The sequence below is a fragment of the Phascolarctos cinereus genome, unplaced genomic scaffold, assembly GCF_003287225.1.
Source record: "Phascolarctos cinereus isolate Bilbo 61053 unplaced genomic scaffold, phaCin_HiC Scaffold_9;HRSCAF=440, whole genome shotgun sequence".
Classification (NCBI taxonomy): domain Eukaryota; kingdom Metazoa; phylum Chordata; class Mammalia; order Diprotodontia; family Phascolarctidae; genus Phascolarctos; species Phascolarctos cinereus.
The window spans coordinates 141715985-141722678 of NW_027556402.1; the positions used below are offsets into that span (position 1 = coordinate 141715985).

Genomic DNA, 6694 nt, shown 5'->3' on the forward strand with positions numbered 1-6694 from the left:
GTTTAAATCTATGACAAGGATTATAAAGCTAATAAGTGAAGAAGGGTGTTATTGTTTGTCCTTTATTTGAAAGAGTACCAGTGACATCAAGGGGTGCTACCTTGACTTGCATATGGATTTAAGTGAGGCAGAGTTGCACAAAGTTGTCAGCCTCACTTTCTATTCAGCAGTCATTGATGTCAAATAGGAAGACAAAAATCAAGACAACTTGGATGTAGAGTACATCCTTGGTGTCTTTGACGTCTGACCAAGCTCTAAGTGCTCCACAGCAGCTGCTTCAGCTGCCTTCAAAGACATTGGAATAAGTTGTTCTTATCCAATGTTCCACTGGGGAAAGTCTTCACGCTCTTTGAGTAGACATCTGAAATGGAAATTGGAAATTCCCCTTTAAATTAATAAGATCACTCAAATAAATAGGTTCAGTTCAAATCTCGGTCATGACTGTTCCATATCTCCTGAGTGTTCTTGGCCTAGCATTCCAGGAACTAGCCATTCCTAGGTCACGTTGACATGGAGGGTTGGCTCCTCTCCTTGTGAGACGTGATGTTATTAAAAAACAAAATACCAAGCCTCAGGCGGATGGGAGCGTGGCTAAGGTCAGATGTGTATTGGACAAACCATGAATAGCGCAAGCATCAAAAAGGGGTTCTTGGCCCCAAGCCTTCTTTGTTTAGAACAATATAAAAACACTGCATCCTGTAAGCCCGCTGAGCCTCACCCGCGGGAAGGACGCTTCGCCCGGGAAAATCTTTACACAATTCAAGTTTGTACAGGCTGCAACGGGGCTCCCAGCCATTGATTGACTTTGGAGGTTCCCTTGAATTGGTGATGTATTCTCTTCCATTACCGACTCTCTTGATCGGTGCTATATTATTGATTGTTCTTATTATTTATGCTTTCTATGCAAATTCAAACTATCTGTGCTTTGCTTCTTCTAAATAAATTATCTATTTCCTATTATTTTCTGGTGCATTGGAGAGTGTCATTTATAGGAGCGAATCCGAACCTCACTAAATCCTATTAATACAAAATTGGCGTCACGAACAGGATTCGCTGTATAAATGCCTTTCTTTAAGAGAAATGTTGAGCCCCGGGCTCCGGTAGAGGTCCCCGGTTGGGAGGACCCTCCGTTTTCCTCGCTCGCAAAAACCTGGTCACAGTGTACAGGACCTAGTGAGGATTGGGGGTGTTGGGGGTTCTCGTTTGGGGTGCGACGGATGGGCCGGTTGCCAGCAGGGATAATGGGGGGATACGACCAGTACATCATTTCCCTCCCTTTTGGGTTGTTTGCAGCCAGACAGCCAAAGGCTGCAGCAGGACTCTGAAAAGTTGCCTTCATTCTCCCCCTCTCCCTCCCCAGGTAACAGCAGCTTCAAAGCAGTGCGTGGATGGGAGAGGGAAAGAGAGAAGAATACTTTATTACTTAGGTTATATGGTTGGTAGAGGGCAAGTTGGGAAGGATTGTTGAAGTGTTAGGTCAGAATTAGAAAGGAATGAGATATGTACAGGTTTTAAGGGGATTTTAAATCATTAGAAAGAAAGGCAAGGAAGTTTAAGCATGTAGGAGAGAGGAGTGTGTGTAGAAAATTTGAAGGGTGAGTAAAAGGAAAGTGCATGCTGTAATAGCTGTAGCAAATATGAATTGGGACCCTGATACTTGGGAAGGTGATATTTGGGATGAAGATGATGATAGGTGGGGGGAAGTAATAGAGGAAGATGTTCCGGATGTTGTAGACGGGGAAGCTCGGCCGATAGTCAGGAGAAAAGCCGAAAAGGAGGGAACTAACCCACCCCGGGTGACTGAAATCACGGAAGATTACTCCCAAAGAGAAATTACTGATTTGCTTAGTAGGTTTTCACAGCGATCAGGAGAGCCTGCAATCTCCTGGCTTGTAAGATTAAGTGATGGGGGAGCTGGAGGAGTGTGGCTAGACCCCAAGGATTGTCTAAAATTTTTGAGTTTGACCTCTATATTTTAATACAGGCAGAGAATAAAGAGGTGGTAGAGAAAAGATTAACTCAACTAATAGAACATATGAAGGAGAAGGGATGGGAGATTAATCCTGATAAAATTCAAGGTCCAGCTCAAAGTGTGAAGTTTTTAGGAATAATTTGGAATAAGGGTCATAGAGAAATCCTCCCCAAGGCCAAGCAAAAAATATTAGATTTTTCACCTCCTAGGGACAAAAGAGAAGCTCAAAAGTTCGTTGGGTTGTTTGGTTAATGGAGGAATCACATTCCTCATTTAGGTCAGATTTTGAAGCCATTGTATAAAGTTACCCGGAAAAAGTATGCATTTGAATGGGGGGAAACAGAATCGAAAGCCTTTGAGGAAGCCAAAATAGCTATTCAAACTGCCCTGGATCTTTGGCCTGTACAGCCAGGGCCGATGGAATTGCAAGTTACAGTTTTGCATGGATATGCTGATTGGAGTTTATGGCAAAAACAACAGGGCAGGAATGTTCCTTTAGGATTTTGGTCGCGGAAACTGCCACCTGCTGGCCAAAATTATACTCCTTTTGAACAACAATTATTGGCTGCATATTGGGCCCTGGTAGAGACAGAACATTTAACTTTAAACCATGAAGTTGTATTGAGGCCAGCCATACCCATTATGAGTTGGATTATGGGGACCCCCGCCTCACATAAAATAGGACATGCCCAAGAATCATCAATTATTAAATGGAAATGGTATTTGCAAAATAGAGTCAAGACAGGCAGATCGGGTATTTCCACCTTGCATGAAAAGGTATTAGAATTACCAAAACATTCAAATGATATTGATATACCACCAAAGTCTTATGATCAATCACCTGTTTCTTGGAATAATGGATATGATTCTCTAACCCCCGAGCAGAAGAAGCATGCTTGGTTTACTGATGGCTCGGCTAAATATATAGGATCTAAGCGATGTTGGAAAGCTGTAGCCTATAATCCTTCATGCAATACTATTTTGGAAAGCTCTGGTGAAGGCCAGAGTAGCCAATGGGCCGAATTAGTGGCTGTCTATCAAGTAATTCAAAAGGAACAAGGTGGCCAATGTTATATATATATACTGATTCCTGGGCCGTAGCCAATGGCCTAGCAGTTTGGATGCCAATTTGGAAGAAACACGAATGGAAAATTAGAGACAAAGATGTGTGGGGAAAAGAATTATGGGAACAAATATGGGAATGGTGTCAATGTACTAATGTATCTGTATTTCATGTAGATGCCCATGTGAATCAAGATTCTGTGGAACGTGAGTATAATGCCCGTGCTGATGAATTATCCAAACTTCAAGGAAAAGCTTTAAAGGTCACCCCCAGAGAGGAAAATGAAACACAATTAGGAAAATGGGTCCATATCACCGCAGGACATCTTGGCGCTCTTGCATCTTACAGGTGGGCATTAGACAGAGGGATAACATACCTCTGGATCTATTTAAGCAAATAGTACAAAACTGCATACAATGTCAATTATTTGCTCATCGGCCTGTGCCGAAGAAAATCACTGGAGAATTGGCTAGAGGGTCTTTACCTGCTCAAATTTGGCAAATAGACTATATTGGACCATTACCTGTTAGTCAGGGGTGTCAATATGCCTGCACTTGTGTGGACACCTACTCTGGGTATTAGTTGCCTGCCCCTATAAACGGCTACCCAGAAAAACACTTGTAAAACCCTAGATATTATTTCTCTTTATTATGGGACCCCCCTACAAATACAGAGTGATAATGGTACTAAAGTTTGGATAAAGAAGCATCAATCTGATAGACCAAGGCCAGCTGAGCTCATAGCACAAGGAAACACTAATACTGCCATAGTAGTATACCCTGGTGATGATAAATGGTATCATGTCCCACTAACCCAAATGTTTTTACGATATTAAGTGTTTTACAGTGTTTGCCTGCTATACGCTAACTATGGCATGAACTCCAGGTATTCCAGTGGGGAATCCTCAGCAAGGACCGCGTACTGATTCCATCTACGCTGGTGAAAACAACACCCACATCATGAATTGGTCATACCCATTCAACGTAGAAGTTTGGGACGCCCCTTTATTTCCCCTAATGAGAATCAATTTAACTAGTTTTAATCTAACTGTACTGCAGCAAACGGTACCAATATATCCTGTACCCTTACAAGTTGGCCACCTAGTCCATATTTTCCTAAAAGGTTAAGATCTGTAACATATAATTGGACACAAGTAAACTCCACCTACACTGTCTCACTATCACAAGCGGACGACAGAAAATATTTTTATTGTCGTAACACCTCCAATGGGCTGTATGAAGAATATCTAAACCAATTAGTATGGGTTGTACCTGTGACTCCAAACCCCTGGAATAATTCGTGTCCCCGCTCATGTACTAACACCTCTATCTTGCAACACAAAATAGTGTTTCATTATAATGTAACTTTTCCCTCTTTAGAAAGTTGTGTCAGGAAAAAAAGAGCTTGGTATGATACATTACTTGGTGGTGCAGGAACTGGTTTGGGTATAGTTAATTCTATAGACCTTGAGACCTTGGCTAGCAGACTGCGCAGTGCTGGACAAGATGTTTCTCAAGCTTTGACTGTGAATGCCCAATGGTTACCCACAACGATCCTGCCACACCAAAATACATTACAATATCAAGGCCAATTTTTACAAGTCTTTAATAATAGCATCCTCGTTAATTTACACCTTATGAAAAACATTGGTGTTTTATTTAATTGGACTAAATGTTCCTTGCAAAACTTATATACCCTCATACAGAAGGAAAATGCCCAAAGATTACTACAGGAAGGTAACTCTCACATATGGAACGATATACTTGACTTGTCAGATGTATGGAAAAAGCAAAAACCTGAGAATGCTAGATGCACTCCACTTTGGTGCGCTGGAACTATTATACTCTACCAAGTTAAAACTTGGACTGTTATGTGTCAATTTCATGTAATACCTTTTGTCTTACATAAATACTTTGCTTTATCTTATATCTATGGAAACTATATAGATTGGTATAATGTAACTCATACTCTGTCTGATTGTGTTGTAACTAATGGAGGGATTGTTTGTGGGATGATGACTCGGCAGATGGAACCCTGCCTTCTCTCACATTCATCCAATTTGTGTGATCTAACTTTATACCCAGTGAGTAACTTTTCTATGATATATGAAGTATCTACTCAATATGTTTGTATAGCCTCTAATAATCACTCTGACCTTCTATCTGTAGATATTACTACTGTTCCATTTTCTGGTTGCTTATCCAATGTATCTTTCCTACGCTGGCAAGGAAATGATTTTTACTTTCCACCAGACACTAACCTAGTTAAAAATTTTGCTTGGGTACCCCAATCTTTGCCTCTACCTCATGTGTCTCTATCTCTATATCCCCTTATGAACATCTTGAATCAGTCGACTGAAATCAAAAAGTTATTAGAGTCCAACCAACGCGCGTTAAATGAACATCGAATACAGACTCTTATAGCTGCAGGAAGACTAGTCGAAGCTTCTCATTTAGTGATCTCAGATACTAATCATCATTGGTATGATTTTCTTTTTAAATCTCCTACTGCTACTATGTATTTTAATTCCTTAGCTACCCCCATACTACTACTTGCTTTGTTCTTTTTATGTCTTTGTATATGCAATTGTTATGTATACCAAAATACGCACTATATACACTCATGTCACACCTTTGCCCCTCACCTATTATTCTCATGATCTTAAGGCCAAGTGAAATGGAAATTGGAAATTCCCCTTTAAATTAATAAGATCACTCAAATAAATAGGTTCAGTTCAAATCTCGGTCATGACCGTTCCATATCTCCTGAGTGTTCTTGGCCTAGCATTCCAGGAACTAGCCATTCCTAGGTCACGTTGACATGGAGGGTTGGCTCCTCTCCTTGTGAGACGTGATGTTATTAAAAAACAAAATACCAAGCCTCAGGCGGATGGGAGCGTGGCTAAGGTCAGATGTGTATTGGACAAACCATGAATAGCGCAAGCATCAAAAAGGGGTTCTTGGCCCCAAGCCTTCTTTGTTTAGAACAATATAAAAACACTGCATCCTGTAAGCCCGCTGAGCCTCACCCGCGGGAAGGACGCTTCGCCCGGGAAAATCTTTACACAATTCAAGTTTGTACAGGCTGCAACGGGGCTCCCAGCCGTTGATTGACTTTGGAGGTTCCCTTGAATTGGTGATGTATTCTCTTCCATTACCGACTCTCTTGATCGGTGCTATATTATTGATTGTTCTTATTATTTATGCTTTCTATGCAAATTCAAACTATCTGTGCTTTACTTCTTCTAAATAAATTATCTATTTCCTATTATTTTCTGGTGCATTGGAGAGTGTCATTTATAGGAGCGAATCCGAACCTCACTAAATCATTTTAATACAACATCCTATTAACTCACTGATGAGTCTGAGGCTTGTTGGTTACTCTCAACCTTGGGGTATATGGGGTGTTCAGGGAGAACTAGCACCTGTGGTATGAGGGCTTGCGGTGTCCTTTTTAAGGCTGCTCATCTACTTGAACTCAACTCTCACCTGGAGCTTCAAGGATTTATAGGATGTGCAGTGGTCATATCCTGGCAAACCATCTTTAAGAGATAATAATCTTGTCCAGGATAACATCCAGCATGGGTAAGAAGTTTGACTTAAACCCAGATGTTCAGCTCTCTAGATGCTACACCATGCTACCCATATACATTCTCTATA

General features: G+C 41.0%; 1 long non-coding RNA gene across 1 annotated transcript; it reads left to right on the forward strand.

Moving 5' to 3' along the window:
- Window positions 1–368: 368 nt before the first annotated feature.
- Window positions 369–4336, forward strand: LOC144455140 (uncharacterized). Its single transcript, XR_013483819.1, has 3 exons — window positions 369–825; window positions 3212–3383; window positions 3872–4336. It is a non-coding gene; the product is annotated as an uncharacterized LOC144455140 (long non-coding RNA).
- The last annotated feature ends 2358 nt before the right edge of the window (window positions 4337–6694 follow it).